Here is a 13,519-nt window from a genome sequence, read left to right as displayed (position 1 = left end):
AATGACATCGGTAAATGGTTACAGAAAGGACGCATTCATGGGAAAAAATGACATAAAAAAAAATATTAATTAATTAAATGCTTACAGCACCTGGTATTCCCAGGCGGTCTCCCAACCAAGTACTAACCAGGCCCGACCCTGCTTGGCTTCCGAGATCAGACGAGAGCGGGCGTGCTCAGGGTGGTGTGGCCGTAAGCGAGTGCTGACTCGCTTCGATAGACACTTCAAGACTTATGTGGCAACGCCATGACATCAGTGAACGCTTACAGAAAGATCGCATTCATGGGAAAAAATGACATAAATAAATTTTTAATTAATTAAATGCCTACAGCACCTGGTATTCCCAGGCGGTCTCCCATCCAAGTACTAACCAGGCCCGACCGGCTTCCGAGATCAGACGAGAGCGGGCGTGCTCAGGGTGGTGTGGCCGTAAGCGAGTGCTGACTCGCTTCGATAGACACTTCAAGACTTATGTGGCAACACCATGACATCAGTGAACGCTTACAGAAAGATCGCATTCATGGGAAAAAATGACATAAATAATTAATTAATTAAATGCTTACAGAACCTGGTATTCCCAGGCGGTCTCCCATCCAAGTACTAACCAGGCCCGACCCTGCTTGGCTTCCGAGATCAGACGAGAGCGGGCTTGCTCAGGGTGGTGTGGCCGTAAGCGAGTGCTGACTCGATTCGAGAGACACTTCAAAACTAATGTGGCAACGCCATGCCATGGGAGAATGCTTACAGAAAGGACGCATTCATGGGAAAAATTACATAAATAATTAATTAATTAAATGCTTACAGCACCAGGTATTCCCAGGCGGTCTCCCATCCAAGTACTAACCAGGCCCGACCCTGCTTGGCTTCCGAGATCAGACGAGAGCGGGCATGCTCAGGGTGGTGTGGCCGTAAACGAGTGCTGACTCGATTCGAGAGACACTTCAAGGCTAATGTGGCAACGCAATGACATCGGTAAATGGTTACAGAAAGGACGCATTCATGGGAAAAAATGACATAAAAAAATAATTAATTAATTAAATGCTTACAGCACCTGGTATTCCCAAGCGGTCTCCCATCCAAGTACTAACCAGGCCCGAACCTGCTTGGCTTCCGAGATCAGACGAGAGCGGGCGTGCTCAGGGTGGTGTGGCCGTAAGCGAGTGCTGACTCGCTTCGATAGACACTTCAAGACTTATGTGGCAACGCCATGACATCAGTGAACGCTTACAGAAAGATCGCATTCATGGGAAAAAATGATATAAAAAAATAATTAATTAATTAAATGCTTACAGCACCTGGTATTCCCAGGCGGTCTCCCATCCAAGTACTAACCAGGCCCGACCCTGCTTGGCTTCCGAGATCAGACGAGAGCGGGCGTGCTCAGGGTGGTGTGGCCGTAAGCGAGTGCTGACTCGATTCGAGAGACACTTCAAGGCTAATGTGGCAACGCAATGACATCGGTAAATGGTTACAGAAAGGACGCATTCATGGGAAAAAATGACATAAAAAAAATTATTAATTAATTAAATGCTTACAACACCTGGTAATCCCAGGCGGTCTCCCATCCAAGTACTAACCAGGCCCGACCCTGCTTGGCTTCCGAGATCAGACGAGAGCGGGCGTGCTCAGGGTGGTGTGGCCGTAAGCGAGTGCAGACTCGATTCGAGAGACACTTCAAAACTAATGTGGCAACGCCATGCCATGGGAGAACGCTTACAGAAAGGACGCATTCATGGGAAAAAATGACATAAAAAAATTATTAATTAATTAAATGCTTACAGCACCTGGTATTCCCAGGCGGTCTCCCATCCAAGTACTAACCAGGCCCGACCCTGCTTGGCTTCCGAGATCAGACGAGAGCGGGCGTGCTCAGGGTGGTGCGGCCGTAAGCGAGTGCTGACTCGCTTCGATAGACACTTCAAGACTTATGTGGCAACGCCATGACATCAGTGAACGCTTACAGAAAGATCGCATTCATGGGAAAAAATGACATAAAAAAATAATTAATTAATTAAATGCTTACAGCACCTGGTATTCCCAGGCGGTCTCCCATCCAAGTACTAACCAGGCCCGACCCTGCTTGGCTTCCGAGATCAGACGAGAGCGGGCGTGCTCAGGGTGGTGTGGCCGTAAGCGAGTGCTGACTCGATTCGAGAGACACTTCAAGGCTAATGTGGCAACGCAATGACATCGGTAAATGGTTACAGAAAGGACGCATTCATGGGAAAAAATGACATAAAAAAAATTATTAATTAATTAAATGCTTACAACACCTGGTAATCCCAGGCGGTCTCCCATCCAAGTACTAACCAGGCCCGACCCTGCTTGGCTTCCGAGATCAGACGAGAGCGGGCGTGCTCAGGGTGGTGTGGCCGTAAGCGAGTGCAGACTCGATTCGAGAGACACTTCAAAACTAATGTGGCAACGCCATGCCATGGGAGAACGCTTACAGAAAGGACGCATTCATGGGAAAAAATGACATAAAAAAATTATTAATTAATTAAATGCTTACAGCACCTGGTATTCCCAGGCGGTCTCCCATCCAAGTACTAACCAGGCCCGACCCTGCTTGGCTTCCGAGATCAGACGAGAGCGGGCGTGCTCAGGGTGGTGCGGCCGTAAGCGAGTGCTGACTCGCTTCGATAGACACTTCAAGACTTATGTGGCAACGCCATGACATCAGTGAACGCTTACAGAAAGATCGCATTCATGGGAAAAAATGACATAAATAATTAATTAATTAAATGCTTACAGAACCTGGTATTCCCAGGCGGTCTCCCATCCAAGTACTAACCAGGCCCGACCCTGCTTGGCTTCCGACATCAGACGAGAGCGGGCTTGCTCAGGGTGGTGTGGCCGTAAGCGAGTGTTGACTCGATTCGAGAGACACTTCAAAACTAATGTGGCAACGCCATGCCATGGGAGAACGCTTACAGAAAGGACGCATTCATGGGAAAAATGACATAAATAATTAATTAATTAAATGCTTACAGCACCAGGTATTCCCAGGCGGTCTCCCATCCAAGTACTAACCAGGCCCGACCCTGCTTGGCTTCCGAGATCAGACGAGAGCGGGCGTGCTCAGGGTGGTGTGGCCGTAAGCGAGTGCGGACTTGATTCGAGAGACACTTCAAAACTAATGTGGCAACGCCATGCCATGGGAGAATGCTTACAGAAAGGACGCATTCATGGGAAAAATGACATGAATAATTAATTAATTAAATTCTTACAGCACCAGGTATTCCCAGGCGGTCTCCCATCCAAGTACTAACCAGGCCCGACCCTGCTTGGCTTCCGAGATCAGACGAGAGCGGGCGTGCTCAGGGTGGTGTGGCCGTAAGCGAGTGCTGACTCGCTTCGATAGACACTTCAAGACTTATGTGGCAACGCCATGACATCAGTGAACGCTTACAGAAAGATCGCATTCATGGGAAAAAATGACATAAAAAAATAATTAATTAATTAAATGCTTACAGTACCTGGTATTCCCAGGCGGTCTCCCATCCAAGTACTAACCAGGCCCGACCCTGCTTCGCTTCCGAGATCAGACGAGAGCGGGCGTGCTCAGGATGGTGTGGCCGTAAACGAGTGCTGACTCGATTCGAGAGACACTTCAAGGCTAATGTGGCAACGCAATGACATCGGTAAATGGTTACAGAAAGGACGCATTCATGGGAAAAAATGACATAAAAAAATAATTAATTAATTAAATGCTTACAGCACCTGGTATTCCCAGGCGGTCTCCCATCCAAGTACTAACCAGGCCCGACCCTGCTTGGCTTCCGAGATCAGACGAGAGCGGGCGTGCTCAGGGTGGTGTGGCCGTAAGCAAGTGCTGACTCGCTTCGATAGACACTTCAAGACTTATGTGGCAACGCCATGACATCAGTGAACGCTTACAGAAAGATCGCATTCATGGGAAAAAATGACATAAAAAAATAATTAATTAATTAAATGCTTACAGCACCTGGTATTTCCAGGCGGTCTCCCATCCAAGTACTAACCAGGCCCGACCCTGCTTGGCTTCCGAGATCAGACGAGAGCGGGCGTGCTCAGGGTGGTGTGGCCGTAAGCGAGTGCAGACTCGATTCGAGAGACACTTCAAAACTAATGTGGCAACGCCATGCCATGGGAGAACGCTTACAGAAAGGACGCATTCATGGGAAAATATGACATAAATAAATATTTAATTAATTAAATGCTTACAGCACCTGGTATTCCCAGGCGGTCTCCCATCCAAGTACTAACCAGGCCCGACCCTGCTTGGCTTCCGAGATCAGACGAGAGCGGGCGTGCTCAGGGTGGTGTGGCCGTAAGCGAGTGCGGACTTGATTCGAGAGACACTTCAAAACTAATGTGGCAACGCCATGCCATGGGAGAACGCTTACAGAAAGGACGCATTCATGGGAAAAAATGACATAAAAAAATTATTAATTAATTAAATGCTTACAGCACCTGGTATTCCCAGGCGGTCTCCCATCCAAGTACTAATCAGGCCCGACCCTGCTTGGCTTCCGAGATCAGACGAGAGCGGGCGTGCTCAGGGTGGTGTGGCCGTAAGCGAGTGCTGACTCGCTTCGATAGACACTTCAAGACTTATGTGGCAACGCCATGACATCAGTGAACGCTTACAGAAAGATCGCATTCATGGGAAAAAATGACATAAATAATTAATTAATTAAATGCTTGCAGAACCTGGTATTCCCAGGCGGTCTCCCATCCAAGTACTAACCAGGCCCGACCCTGCTTGGCTTCCGAGATCAGACGAGAGCGGGCTTGCTCAGGGTGGTGTGGCCGTAAGCGAGTGCTGACTCGATTCGAGAGACACTTCAAAACTAATGTGGCAACGCCATGCCATGGGAGAACGCTTACAGAAAGGACGCATTCATGGGAAAAATGACATAAATAATTAATTAATTAAATGCTTACAGCACCAGGTATTCCCAGGCGGTCTCCCATCCAAGTACTAACCAGGCCCGACCCTGCTTGGCTTCCGAGATCAGACGAGAGCGGGCGTGCTCAGGGTGGTGTGGCCGTAAGCGAGTGCAGACTTGATTCGAGAGACACTTCAATACTAATGTGGCAACGCCATGCCATGGGAGAACGCTTACAGAAAGGACGCATTCATGGGAAAAATGACATAAATAATTAATTAATTAAATTCTTACAGCACCAGGTATTCCCAGGCGGTCTCCCATCCAAGTACTAACCAGGCCCGACCCTGCTTGGCTTCCGAGATCAGACGAGAGCGGGCGTGCTCAGGGTGGTGTGGCCGTAAACGAGTGCTGACTCGATTCGAGAGACACTTCAAGGCTAATGTGGCAACGCAATGACATCGGTAAATGGTTACAGAAAGGACGCATTCATGGGAAAAAATGACATAAAAAAAATAATTAATTAATTAAATGCTTACAGCACCTGGTATTCCCAGGCGGTCTCCCATCCAAGTACTAACCAGGCCCGACCCTGCTTGGCTTCCGAGATCAGACGAGAGCGGGCGTGCTCAGGGTGGTGTGGCCGTAAGCGAGTGCTGACTCGCTTCGATAGACACTTCAAGACTTATGTGGCAACGCCATGACATCAGTGAACGCTTACAGAAAGATCGCATTCATGGGAAAAAATGACATTAAAAAATAATTAATTAATTAAATGCTTACAGCACCTGGTATTCCCAGGCGGTCTCCCATCCAAGTACTAACCAGGCCCGACCCTGCTTGGCTTCCGAGATCAGACGAGAGCGGGCGTGCTCAGGGTGGTGTGGCCGTAAGCGAGTGCAGACTCGATTCGAGAGACACTTCAAAACTAATGTGGCAACGCCATGCCATGGGAGAACGCTTACAGAAAGGACGCATTCATGGGAAAATATGACATAAATAAATATTTAATTAATTAAATGCTTACAGCACCTGGTATTCCCAGGCGGTCTCCCATCCAAGTACTAACCAGGCCTGACCCTGCTTGGCTTCCGAGATCAGACAAGAGCGGGCGTGCTCAGGGTGGTGTGGCCGTAAGCGAGTGCGGACTTGATTCGAGAGACACTTCAAAACTAATGTGGCAACGCCATGCCATGGGAGAACGCTTACAGAAAGGACGCATTCATGGGAAAAAATGACATAAAAAAATTATTAATTAATTAAATGCTTACAGCACCTGGTATTCCCAGGCGGTCTCCCATCCAAGTACTAACCAGGCCCGACCGGCTTCCGAGATCAGACGAGAGCGGGCGTGCTCAGGGTGGTGTGGCCGTAAGCGAGTGCTGACTCGCTTCGATAGACACTTCAAGACTTATGTGGCAACACCATGACATCAGTGAACGCTTACAGAAAGATCGCATTCATGGGAAAAATGACATAAATAATTAATTAATTAAATGCTTACAGAACCTGGTATTCCCAGGCGGTCTCCCATCCAAGTACTAACCAGGCCCGACCCTGCTTGGCTTCCGAGATCAGACGAGAGCGGGCTTGCTCAGGGTGGTGTGGCCGTAAGCGAGTGCTGACTCGATTCGAGAGACACTTCAAAACTAATGTGGCAACGCCATGCCATGGGAGAATGCTTACAGAAAGGACGCATTCATGGGAAAAATTACATAAATAATTAATTAATTAAATGCTTACAGCACCAGGTATTCCCAGGCGGTCTCCCATCCAAGTACTAACCAGGCCCGACCCTGCTTGGCTTCCGAGATCAGACGAGAGCGGGCGTGCTCAGGGTGGTGTGGCCGTAAACGAGTGCTGACTCGATTCGAGAGACACTTCAAGGCTAATGTGGCAACGCAATGACATTCGTAAATGGTTACAGAAAGGACGCATTCATGGGAAAAAATGACATAAAAAATAATTAATTAATTAAATGCTTACAGCACCTGGTATTCCCAGGCGGTCTCCCATCCAAGTACTAACCAGGCCCGAACCTGCTTGGCTTCCGAGATCAGACGAGAGCGGGCGTGCTCAGGGTGGTGTGGCCGTAAGCGAGTGCTGACTCGCTTCGATAGACACTTCAAGACTTATGTGGCAACGCCATGACATCAGTGAACGCTTACAGAAAGATCGCATTCATGGGAAAAAATGACATAAAAAAATAATTATTAATTAAATGCTTACAGCACCTGGTATTCCCAGGCGGTCTCCCATCCAAGTACTAACCAGGCCCGACCCTGCTTGGCTTCCGAGATCAGACGAGAGCGGGCGTGCTCAGGGTGGTGTGGCCGTAAGCGAGTGCTGACTCGATTCGAGAGACACTTCAAGGCTAATGTGGCAACGCAATGACATCGGTAAATGGTTACAGAAAGGACGCATTCATGGGAAAAAATGACATAAAAAAAATTATTAATTAATTAAATGCTTACAACACCTGGTAATCCCAGGCGGTCTCCCATCCAAGTACTAACCAGGCCCGACCCTGCTTGGCTTCCGAGATCAGACGAGAGCGGGCGTGCTCAGGGTGGTGTGGCCGTAAGCGAGTGCAGACTCGATTCGAGAGACACTTCAAAACTAATGTGGCAACGCCATGCCATGGGAGAACGCTTACAGAAAGGACGCATTCATGGGAAAAAATGACATAAAAAAATTATTAATTAATTAAATGCTTACAGCACCTGGTATTCCCAGGCGGTCTCCCATCCAAGTACTAACCAGGCCCGACCCTGCTTGGCTTCCGAGATCAGACGAGAGCGGGCGTGCTCAGGGTGGTGCGGCCGTAAGCGAGTGCTGACTCGCTTCGATAGACACTTCAAGACTTATGTGGCAACGCCATGAAATCAGTGAACGCTTACAGAAAGATCGCATTCATGGGAAAAAATGACATAAATAATTAATTAATTAAATGCTTACAGAACCTGGTATTCCCAGGCGGTCTCCCATCCAAGTACTAACCAGGCCCGACCCTGCTTGGCTTCCGACATCAGACGAGAGCGGGCTTGCTCAGGGTGGTGTGGCCGTAAGCGAGTGTTGACTCGATTCGAGAGACACTTCAAAACTAATGTGGCAACGCCATGCCATGGGAGAACGCTTACAGAAAGGACGCATTCATGGGAAAAATGACATAAATAATTAATTAATTAAATGCTTACAGCACCAGGTATTCCCAGGCGGTCTCCCATCCAAGTACTAACCAGGCCCGACCCTGCTTGGCTTCCGAGATCAGACGAGAGCGGGCGTGCTCAGGGTGGTGTGGCCGTAAGCGAGTGCGGACTTGATTCGAGAGACACTTCAAAACTAATGTGGCAACGCCATGCCATGGGAGAATGCTTACAGAAAGGACGCATTCATGGGAAAAATGACATAAATAATTAATTAATTAAATTCTTACAGCACCAGGTATTCCCAGGCGGTCTCCCATCCAAGTACTAACCAGGCCCGACCCTGCTTGGCTTCCGAGATCAGACGAGAGCGGGCGTGCTCAGGGTGGTGTGGCCGTAAGCGAGTGCTGACTCGCTTCGATAGACACTTCAAGACTTATGTGGCAACGCCATGACATCAGTGAACGCTTACAGAAAGATCGCATTCATGGGAAAAAATGACATAAAAAAATAATTAATTAATTAAATGCTTACAGTACCTGGTATTCCCAGGCGGTCTCCCATCCAAGTACTAAACAGGCCCGACCCTGCTTGGCTTCCGAGATCAGACGAGAGCGGGCGTGCTCAGGGTGGTGTGGCCGTAAGCGAGTGCTGACTCGATTCGAGAGACACTTCAAGGCTAATGTGGCAACGCAATGACATCGGTAAATGGTTACAGAAAGGACGCATTCATGGGAAAAAATGACATAAAAAAAATTATTAATTAATTAAATGCTTACAACACCTGGTATTCCCAGGCGGTCTCCCATCCAAGTACTAACCAGGCCCGACCCTGCTTGGCTTCCGAGATCAGACGAGAGCGGGCGTGCTCAGGGTGGTGTGGCCGTAAGCGAGTGCGGACTTGATTCGAGAGACACTTCAAAACTAATGTGGCAACGCCATGCCATGGGAGAACGCTTACAGAAAGGACGCATTCATGGGAAAAAATGACATAAATAATTAATTAATTAAATGCTTACAGAACCTGGTATTCCCAGGCGGTCTCCCATCCAAGTACTAACCAGGCCCGACCCTGCTTGGCTTCCGAGATCAGACGAGAGCGGGCGTGCTCAGGGTGGTGTGGCCGTAAGCGAGTGCTGACTCGCTTCGATAGACACTTCAAGACTTATGTGGCAACGCCATGACATCAGTGAACGCTTACAGAAAGATCGCATTCATGGGAAAAAATGACATAAATAATTAATTAATTAAATGCTTACAGAACCTGGTATTCCCAGGCGGTCTCCCATCCAAGTACTAACCAGGCCCGACCCTGCTTGGCTTCCGAGATCAGACGAGAGCGGGCTTGCTCAGGGTGGTGTGGCCGTAAGCGAGTGCTGACTCGATTCGAGAGACACTTCAAAACTAATGTGGCAACGCCATGCCATGGGAGAACGCTTACAGAAAGGACGCATTCATGGGAAAAATGACATAAATAATTAATTAATTAAATGCTTACAGCACCAGGTATTCCCAGGCGGTCTCCCATCCAAGTACTAACCAGGCCCGACCCTGCTTGGCTTCCGAGATCAGACGAGAGCGGGCGTGCTCAGGGTGGTGTGGCCGTAAGCGAGTGCGGACTTGATTCGAGAGACACTTCAAAACTAATGTGGCAACGCCATGCCATGGGAGAATGCTTACAGAAAGGACGCATTCATGGGAAAAATGACATAAATAATTAATTAATTAAATTCTTATAGCACCAGGTATTCCCAGGCGGTCTCCTATCCAAGTACTAACCAGGCCCGACCCTGCTTGGCTTCCGAGATCAGACGAGAGCGGGCGTGCTCAGGGTGGTGTGGCCGTAAATGAGTGCTGACTCGATTCGAGAGACACTTCAAGGCTAATGTGGCAACGCAATGACATCGGTAAATGGTTACAGAAAGGACGCATTCATGGGAAAAAATGACATAAAAAAATAATTAATTAATTAAATGCTTACAGCACCTGGTATTCCCAGGCGGTCTCCCATCCAAGTACTAACCAGGCCCGACCCTGCTTGGCTTCCGAGATCAGACGAGAGCTGGCGTGCTCAGGGCGGTGTGGCCGTAAGCGAGTGCTGACTCGCTTCGATAGACACTTCAAGACTAATGTGGCAACGCCATGACATCAGTGAACGCTTACAGAAAGATCGCATTCATGGGAAAAAATGACATTAAAAAATAATTAATTAATTAAATGCTTACAGCACCTGGTATTCCCAGGCGGTCTCCCATCCAAGTACTAACCAGGCCCGACCCTGCTTGGCTTCCGAGATCAGACGAGAGCGGGCGTGCTCAGGGTGGTGTGGCCGTAAGCGAGTGCAGACTCGATTCGAGAGACACTTCAAAACTAATGTGGCAACGCCATGCCATGGGAGAACGCTTACAGAAAGGACGCATTCATGGGAAAATATGACATAAATAAATATTTAATTAATTAAATGCTTACAGCACCTGGTATTCCCAGGCGGTCTCCCATCCAAGTACTAACCAGGCCCGACCCTGCTTGGCTTCCGAGATCAGACGAGAGCGGGCGTGCTCAGGGTGGTGTGGCCGTAAGCGAGTGCGGACTTGATTCGAGAGACACTTCAAAACTAATGTGGCAACGCCATGCCATGGGAGAACGCTTACAGAAAGGACGCATTCATGGGAAAAAATGACATAAAAAAATTATTAATTAATTAAATGCTTACAGCACCTGGTATTTCCAGGCGGTCTCCCATCCAAGTACTAACCAGGCCCGACCCTGCTTGGCTTCCGAGATCAGACGAGAGCGGGCGTGCTCAGGGTGGTGTGGCCGTAAGCGAGTGCTGACTCGCTTCGATAGACACTTCAAGACTTATGTGGCAACGCCATGACATCAGTGAACGCTTACAGAAAGATCGCATTCATGGGAAAAAATGACATAAATAATTAATTAATTAAATGCTTACAGAACCTGGTATTCCCAGGCGGTCTCCCATCCAAGTACTAACCAGGCCCGACCCTGCTTGGCTTCCGAGATCAGACGAGAGCGGGCTTGCTCAGGGTGGTGTGGCCGTAAGCGAGTGCTGACTCGATTCGAGAGACACTTCAAAACTAATGTGGCAACGCCATGCCATGGGAGAATGCTTACAGAAAGGACGCATTCATGGGAAAAATGACATAAATAATTAATTATCTAAATGCTTACAGCACCAGGTATTCCCAGGCGGTCTCCCATCCAAGTACTAACCAGGCCCGACCCTGCTTGGCTTCCGAGATCAGACGAGAGCGGGCGTGCTCAGGGTGGTGTGGCCATAAGCGAGTGCGGACTTGATTCGAGAGACACTTCAAAACTAATGTGGCAACGCCATGCCATGGGAGAACGCTTACAGAAAGGACGCATTCATGGGAAAATATGACATAAATAAATATTTAATTAATTAAATGCTTACAGCACCTGGTATTCCCAGGCGGTCTCCCATCCAAGTACTAACCAGGCCCGACCCTGCTTGGCTTCCGAGATCAGACGAGAGCGGGCGTGCTCAGGGTGGTGTGGCCGTAAGCGAGTGCGGACTTGATTCGAGAGACACTTCAAAACTAATGTGGCAACGCCATGCCATGGGAGAACGCTTACAGAAAGGACGCATTCATGGGAAAAAATGACATAAAAAAACTTATTAATTAATTAAATGCTTACAGCACCTTGTATTCCCAGGCGGTCTCCCATCCAAGTACTAACCAGGCCCGACCCTGCTTGGCTTCCGAGATCAGACGAGAGCGGGCGTGCTCAGGGTGGTGTGGCCGTAAGCGAGTGCTGACTCGCTTCGATAGACACTTCAAGACTTATGTGGCAACGCCATGACATCAGTGAACACTTACAGAAAGATCGCATTCATGGGAAAAAATGACATAAAAAAATAATTAATTAATTAAATGCTTACAGCACCTGGTATTCCCAGGCGGTCTCCCATCCAAGTACTAACCAGGCCCGACCCTGCTTGGCTTCCGAGATCAGACGAGAGCGGGCGTGCTCAGGGTGGTGTGGCCGTAAGCGAGTGCTGACTCGATTCGAGAGACACTTCAAGGCTAATGTGGCAACGCAATGACATCGGTAAATGGTTACAGAAAGGACGCATTCATGGGAAAAAATGACATAAAAAAATTATTAATTAATTAAATGCTTACAACACCTGGTAATCCCAGGCGGTCTCCCATCCAAGTACTAACCAGGCCCGACCCTGCTTGGCTTCCGAGATCAGACGAGAGCGGGCGTGCTCAGGGTGGTGTGGCCGTAAACGAGTGCTGACTCGATTCGAGAGACACTTCAAGGCTAATGTGGCAACGCAATGACATCGGTAAATGGTTACAGAAAGGACGCATTCATGGGAAAAAATGACATAAAAAATAATTAATTAATTAAATGCTTACAGCACCTGGTATTCCCAGGCGGTCTCCCATCCAAGTACTAACCAGGCCCGACCCTGCTTGGCTTCCGAGATCAGACGAGAGCGGGCGTGCTCAGGGTGGTGTGGCCGTAAGCGAGTGCTGACTCGCTTCGATAGACACTTCAAGACTTATGTGGCAACGCCATGACATCAGTGAACGCTTACAGAAAGATCGCATTCATGGGAAAAAATGACATAAAAAAATAATTAATTAATTAAATGCTTACAGCACCTGGTATTCCCAGGCGGTCTCCCATCCAAGTACTAACCAGGCCCGACCCTGCTTGGCTTCCGAGATCAGACGAAAGCGGACGTGCTCAGGGTGGTGTGGCCGTAAGCGAGTGCTTACTCGATTCGAGAGACACTTCAAGGCTAATGTGGCAACGCAATGACATCGGTAAATGGTTACAGAAAGGACGCATTCATGGGAAAAAATGACATAAAAAAAATTATTAATTAATTAAATGCTTACAACACCTGGTATTCCCAGGCGGTCTCCCATCCAAGTACTAACCAGGCCCGACCCTGCTTGGCTTCCGAGATCAGACGAGAGCGGGCGTGCTCAGGGTGGTGTGGCCGGAAGCGAGTGCTGACTCGCTTCGATAGACACTTCAAGACTTATGTGACAACGCCATGACATCAGTGAACGCTTACAGAAAGATCGCATTCATGGGAAAAAATGACATAAATAATTAATTAATTAAATGCTTACAGAACCTGGTATTCCCAGGCGGTCTCCCATCCAAGTACTAACCAGGCCCGACCCTGCTTGGCTTCCGAGATCAGACGAGAGCGGGCTTGCTCAGGGTGGTGTGGCCGTAAGCGAGTGCTGACTCGATTCGAGAGACACTTCAAAACTAATGTGGCAACGCCATGCCATGGGAGAACGCTTACAGAAAGGACGCATTCATGGGAAAAATGACATAAATAATTAATTAATTAAATGCTTACAGCACCAGGTATTCCCAGGCGGTCTCCCATCCAAGTACTAAACAGTCCCGACCCTGCTTGGCTTCCGAGATCAGACGAGAGCGGGCGTGCTCAGGGTGGTGTGGCCGTAAGCGAGTGCA

The 13,519-nt window shown here is 48.5% G+C and overlaps 36 non-coding genes and 20 pseudogenes across 36 annotated transcripts; all 56 read right to left on the bottom strand.

The window, feature by feature from the left end:
- Nucleotides 1–78: 78 nt before the first annotated feature.
- Nucleotides 79–197, bottom strand: LOC135743037 (5S ribosomal RNA). The gene has a single exon (XR_010530436.1). It is a non-coding gene; the product is annotated as a 5S ribosomal RNA (ribosomal RNA).
- Nucleotides 198–322: 125 nt separating this feature from the next.
- LOC135742615 (5S ribosomal RNA) lies at nucleotides 323–435 on the bottom strand (annotated as a pseudogene).
- Nucleotides 436–556: 121 nt separating this feature from the next.
- LOC135742375 (5S ribosomal RNA) lies at nucleotides 557–675 on the bottom strand (annotated as a pseudogene).
- A 120-nt stretch (nucleotides 676–795) lies between these two features.
- LOC135741914 (5S ribosomal RNA) lies at nucleotides 796–914 on the bottom strand. Its single transcript, XR_010529752.1, has one exon. It is a non-coding gene; the product is annotated as a 5S ribosomal RNA (ribosomal RNA).
- A 125-nt stretch (nucleotides 915–1,039) lies between these two features.
- Nucleotides 1,040–1,158, bottom strand: LOC135742120 (5S ribosomal RNA). The gene has a single exon (XR_010529950.1). It is a non-coding gene; the product is annotated as a 5S ribosomal RNA (ribosomal RNA).
- Nucleotides 1,159–1,283: 125 nt separating this feature from the next.
- LOC135742808 (5S ribosomal RNA) lies at nucleotides 1,284–1,402 on the bottom strand. The gene has a single exon (XR_010530213.1). It is a non-coding gene; the product is annotated as a 5S ribosomal RNA (ribosomal RNA).
- A 126-nt stretch (nucleotides 1,403–1,528) lies between these two features.
- LOC135742246 (5S ribosomal RNA) lies at nucleotides 1,529–1,647 on the bottom strand (annotated as a pseudogene).
- A 125-nt stretch (nucleotides 1,648–1,772) lies between these two features.
- On the bottom strand, nucleotides 1,773–1,891 carry LOC135741843 (5S ribosomal RNA). The gene has a single exon (XR_010529685.1). It is a non-coding gene; the product is annotated as a 5S ribosomal RNA (ribosomal RNA).
- A 125-nt stretch (nucleotides 1,892–2,016) lies between these two features.
- On the bottom strand, nucleotides 2,017–2,135 carry LOC135742809 (5S ribosomal RNA). Its single transcript, XR_010530214.1, has one exon. It is a non-coding gene; the product is annotated as a 5S ribosomal RNA (ribosomal RNA).
- Nucleotides 2,136–2,261: 126 nt separating this feature from the next.
- Nucleotides 2,262–2,380, bottom strand: LOC135742247 (5S ribosomal RNA; annotated as a pseudogene).
- A 125-nt stretch (nucleotides 2,381–2,505) lies between these two features.
- LOC135741844 (5S ribosomal RNA) lies at nucleotides 2,506–2,624 on the bottom strand. The gene has a single exon (XR_010529686.1). It is a non-coding gene; the product is annotated as a 5S ribosomal RNA (ribosomal RNA).
- Nucleotides 2,625–2,745: 121 nt separating this feature from the next.
- On the bottom strand, nucleotides 2,746–2,864 carry LOC135742557 (5S ribosomal RNA; annotated as a pseudogene).
- Nucleotides 2,865–2,984: 120 nt separating this feature from the next.
- On the bottom strand, nucleotides 2,985–3,103 carry LOC135742927 (5S ribosomal RNA). Its single transcript, XR_010530329.1, has one exon. It is a non-coding gene; the product is annotated as a 5S ribosomal RNA (ribosomal RNA).
- A 120-nt stretch (nucleotides 3,104–3,223) lies between these two features.
- Nucleotides 3,224–3,342, bottom strand: LOC135736764 (5S ribosomal RNA). Its single transcript, XR_012334860.1, has one exon. It is a non-coding gene; the product is annotated as a 5S ribosomal RNA (ribosomal RNA).
- Nucleotides 3,343–3,467: 125 nt separating this feature from the next.
- LOC135737329 (5S ribosomal RNA) lies at nucleotides 3,468–3,586 on the bottom strand (annotated as a pseudogene).
- Nucleotides 3,587–3,711: 125 nt separating this feature from the next.
- Nucleotides 3,712–3,830, bottom strand: LOC135742810 (5S ribosomal RNA). Its single transcript, XR_010530215.1, has one exon. It is a non-coding gene; the product is annotated as a 5S ribosomal RNA (ribosomal RNA).
- A 125-nt stretch (nucleotides 3,831–3,955) lies between these two features.
- On the bottom strand, nucleotides 3,956–4,074 carry LOC135736588 (5S ribosomal RNA). The gene has a single exon (XR_012334862.1). It is a non-coding gene; the product is annotated as a 5S ribosomal RNA (ribosomal RNA).
- A 125-nt stretch (nucleotides 4,075–4,199) lies between these two features.
- On the bottom strand, nucleotides 4,200–4,318 carry LOC135736786 (5S ribosomal RNA). Its single transcript, XR_012334973.1, has one exon. It is a non-coding gene; the product is annotated as a 5S ribosomal RNA (ribosomal RNA).
- A 125-nt stretch (nucleotides 4,319–4,443) lies between these two features.
- Nucleotides 4,444–4,562, bottom strand: LOC135736836 (5S ribosomal RNA). The gene has a single exon (XR_012334979.1). It is a non-coding gene; the product is annotated as a 5S ribosomal RNA (ribosomal RNA).
- Nucleotides 4,563–4,683: 121 nt separating this feature from the next.
- Nucleotides 4,684–4,802, bottom strand: LOC135736848 (5S ribosomal RNA; annotated as a pseudogene).
- Nucleotides 4,803–4,922: 120 nt separating this feature from the next.
- Nucleotides 4,923–5,041, bottom strand: LOC135736483 (5S ribosomal RNA). Its single transcript, XR_012334978.1, has one exon. It is a non-coding gene; the product is annotated as a 5S ribosomal RNA (ribosomal RNA).
- A 120-nt stretch (nucleotides 5,042–5,161) lies between these two features.
- On the bottom strand, nucleotides 5,162–5,280 carry LOC135736991 (5S ribosomal RNA). The gene has a single exon (XR_010528094.2). It is a non-coding gene; the product is annotated as a 5S ribosomal RNA (ribosomal RNA).
- Nucleotides 5,281–5,406: 126 nt separating this feature from the next.
- On the bottom strand, nucleotides 5,407–5,525 carry LOC135736592 (5S ribosomal RNA). Its single transcript, XR_012334972.1, has one exon. It is a non-coding gene; the product is annotated as a 5S ribosomal RNA (ribosomal RNA).
- Nucleotides 5,526–5,650: 125 nt separating this feature from the next.
- LOC135737227 (5S ribosomal RNA) lies at nucleotides 5,651–5,769 on the bottom strand. The gene has a single exon (XR_010528322.2). It is a non-coding gene; the product is annotated as a 5S ribosomal RNA (ribosomal RNA).
- A 125-nt stretch (nucleotides 5,770–5,894) lies between these two features.
- On the bottom strand, nucleotides 5,895–6,013 carry LOC135737009 (5S ribosomal RNA; annotated as a pseudogene).
- A 125-nt stretch (nucleotides 6,014–6,138) lies between these two features.
- On the bottom strand, nucleotides 6,139–6,251 carry LOC135736816 (5S ribosomal RNA; annotated as a pseudogene).
- A 120-nt stretch (nucleotides 6,252–6,371) lies between these two features.
- Nucleotides 6,372–6,490, bottom strand: LOC135736834 (5S ribosomal RNA; annotated as a pseudogene).
- Nucleotides 6,491–6,610: 120 nt separating this feature from the next.
- On the bottom strand, nucleotides 6,611–6,729 carry LOC135736757 (5S ribosomal RNA). Its single transcript, XR_012334852.1, has one exon. It is a non-coding gene; the product is annotated as a 5S ribosomal RNA (ribosomal RNA).
- A 124-nt stretch (nucleotides 6,730–6,853) lies between these two features.
- On the bottom strand, nucleotides 6,854–6,972 carry LOC135736768 (5S ribosomal RNA). The gene has a single exon (XR_012334863.1). It is a non-coding gene; the product is annotated as a 5S ribosomal RNA (ribosomal RNA).
- Nucleotides 6,973–7,096: 124 nt separating this feature from the next.
- LOC135736765 (5S ribosomal RNA) lies at nucleotides 7,097–7,215 on the bottom strand. The gene has a single exon (XR_012334971.1). It is a non-coding gene; the product is annotated as a 5S ribosomal RNA (ribosomal RNA).
- Nucleotides 7,216–7,341: 126 nt separating this feature from the next.
- On the bottom strand, nucleotides 7,342–7,460 carry LOC135737330 (5S ribosomal RNA; annotated as a pseudogene).
- A 125-nt stretch (nucleotides 7,461–7,585) lies between these two features.
- LOC135736792 (5S ribosomal RNA) lies at nucleotides 7,586–7,704 on the bottom strand. Its single transcript, XR_012334857.1, has one exon. It is a non-coding gene; the product is annotated as a 5S ribosomal RNA (ribosomal RNA).
- Nucleotides 7,705–7,825: 121 nt separating this feature from the next.
- Nucleotides 7,826–7,944, bottom strand: LOC135736589 (5S ribosomal RNA; annotated as a pseudogene).
- Nucleotides 7,945–8,064: 120 nt separating this feature from the next.
- Nucleotides 8,065–8,183, bottom strand: LOC135736787 (5S ribosomal RNA). Its single transcript, XR_012334977.1, has one exon. It is a non-coding gene; the product is annotated as a 5S ribosomal RNA (ribosomal RNA).
- A 120-nt stretch (nucleotides 8,184–8,303) lies between these two features.
- Nucleotides 8,304–8,422, bottom strand: LOC135741898 (5S ribosomal RNA). Its single transcript, XR_010529737.1, has one exon. It is a non-coding gene; the product is annotated as a 5S ribosomal RNA (ribosomal RNA).
- A 125-nt stretch (nucleotides 8,423–8,547) lies between these two features.
- On the bottom strand, nucleotides 8,548–8,666 carry LOC135736846 (5S ribosomal RNA). Its single transcript, XR_012334864.1, has one exon. It is a non-coding gene; the product is annotated as a 5S ribosomal RNA (ribosomal RNA).
- A 126-nt stretch (nucleotides 8,667–8,792) lies between these two features.
- Nucleotides 8,793–8,911, bottom strand: LOC135736593 (5S ribosomal RNA). Its single transcript, XR_012334854.1, has one exon. It is a non-coding gene; the product is annotated as a 5S ribosomal RNA (ribosomal RNA).
- A 121-nt stretch (nucleotides 8,912–9,032) lies between these two features.
- On the bottom strand, nucleotides 9,033–9,151 carry LOC135737228 (5S ribosomal RNA). Its single transcript, XR_010528323.2, has one exon. It is a non-coding gene; the product is annotated as a 5S ribosomal RNA (ribosomal RNA).
- Nucleotides 9,152–9,272: 121 nt separating this feature from the next.
- Nucleotides 9,273–9,391, bottom strand: LOC135737010 (5S ribosomal RNA; annotated as a pseudogene).
- Nucleotides 9,392–9,511: 120 nt separating this feature from the next.
- On the bottom strand, nucleotides 9,512–9,630 carry LOC135736811 (5S ribosomal RNA). The gene has a single exon (XR_012334976.1). It is a non-coding gene; the product is annotated as a 5S ribosomal RNA (ribosomal RNA).
- A 120-nt stretch (nucleotides 9,631–9,750) lies between these two features.
- Nucleotides 9,751–9,869, bottom strand: LOC135736818 (5S ribosomal RNA; annotated as a pseudogene).
- A 125-nt stretch (nucleotides 9,870–9,994) lies between these two features.
- On the bottom strand, nucleotides 9,995–10,113 carry LOC135742014 (5S ribosomal RNA). The gene has a single exon (XR_010529847.1). It is a non-coding gene; the product is annotated as a 5S ribosomal RNA (ribosomal RNA).
- A 125-nt stretch (nucleotides 10,114–10,238) lies between these two features.
- On the bottom strand, nucleotides 10,239–10,357 carry LOC135736659 (5S ribosomal RNA). Its single transcript, XR_012334970.1, has one exon. It is a non-coding gene; the product is annotated as a 5S ribosomal RNA (ribosomal RNA).
- Nucleotides 10,358–10,482: 125 nt separating this feature from the next.
- On the bottom strand, nucleotides 10,483–10,601 carry LOC135736767 (5S ribosomal RNA). Its single transcript, XR_012334969.1, has one exon. It is a non-coding gene; the product is annotated as a 5S ribosomal RNA (ribosomal RNA).
- A 125-nt stretch (nucleotides 10,602–10,726) lies between these two features.
- Nucleotides 10,727–10,845, bottom strand: LOC135737331 (5S ribosomal RNA). Its single transcript, XR_010528424.2, has one exon. It is a non-coding gene; the product is annotated as a 5S ribosomal RNA (ribosomal RNA).
- Nucleotides 10,846–10,966: 121 nt separating this feature from the next.
- Nucleotides 10,967–11,085, bottom strand: LOC135736822 (5S ribosomal RNA; annotated as a pseudogene).
- Nucleotides 11,086–11,205: 120 nt separating this feature from the next.
- LOC135736629 (5S ribosomal RNA) lies at nucleotides 11,206–11,324 on the bottom strand. The gene has a single exon (XR_012334853.1). It is a non-coding gene; the product is annotated as a 5S ribosomal RNA (ribosomal RNA).
- Nucleotides 11,325–11,449: 125 nt separating this feature from the next.
- On the bottom strand, nucleotides 11,450–11,568 carry LOC135736837 (5S ribosomal RNA). The gene has a single exon (XR_012334968.1). It is a non-coding gene; the product is annotated as a 5S ribosomal RNA (ribosomal RNA).
- Nucleotides 11,569–11,694: 126 nt separating this feature from the next.
- Nucleotides 11,695–11,813, bottom strand: LOC135736661 (5S ribosomal RNA). Its single transcript, XR_012334865.1, has one exon. It is a non-coding gene; the product is annotated as a 5S ribosomal RNA (ribosomal RNA).
- Nucleotides 11,814–11,938: 125 nt separating this feature from the next.
- LOC135742820 (5S ribosomal RNA) lies at nucleotides 11,939–12,057 on the bottom strand. Its single transcript, XR_010530224.1, has one exon. It is a non-coding gene; the product is annotated as a 5S ribosomal RNA (ribosomal RNA).
- A 125-nt stretch (nucleotides 12,058–12,182) lies between these two features.
- Nucleotides 12,183–12,301, bottom strand: LOC135742410 (5S ribosomal RNA; annotated as a pseudogene).
- A 124-nt stretch (nucleotides 12,302–12,425) lies between these two features.
- LOC135742821 (5S ribosomal RNA) lies at nucleotides 12,426–12,544 on the bottom strand. Its single transcript, XR_010530225.1, has one exon. It is a non-coding gene; the product is annotated as a 5S ribosomal RNA (ribosomal RNA).
- A 125-nt stretch (nucleotides 12,545–12,669) lies between these two features.
- Nucleotides 12,670–12,788, bottom strand: LOC135742183 (5S ribosomal RNA; annotated as a pseudogene).
- A 126-nt stretch (nucleotides 12,789–12,914) lies between these two features.
- Nucleotides 12,915–13,033, bottom strand: LOC135742238 (5S ribosomal RNA; annotated as a pseudogene).
- A 121-nt stretch (nucleotides 13,034–13,154) lies between these two features.
- LOC135742380 (5S ribosomal RNA) lies at nucleotides 13,155–13,273 on the bottom strand (annotated as a pseudogene).
- A 120-nt stretch (nucleotides 13,274–13,393) lies between these two features.
- LOC135742292 (5S ribosomal RNA) lies at nucleotides 13,394–13,512 on the bottom strand (annotated as a pseudogene).
- Nucleotides 13,513–13,519: the final 7 nt, after the last annotated feature.

Source organism: Paramisgurnus dabryanus, chromosome 13 (genome assembly GCF_030506205.2).
Source record: "Paramisgurnus dabryanus chromosome 13, PD_genome_1.1, whole genome shotgun sequence".
Lineage (NCBI taxonomy): Eukaryota > Metazoa > Chordata > Actinopteri > Cypriniformes > Cobitidae > Paramisgurnus > Paramisgurnus dabryanus.
Note: the sequence above shows the minus strand (reverse complement) of the source record. Positions and strands in the feature narration are given on the sequence as shown.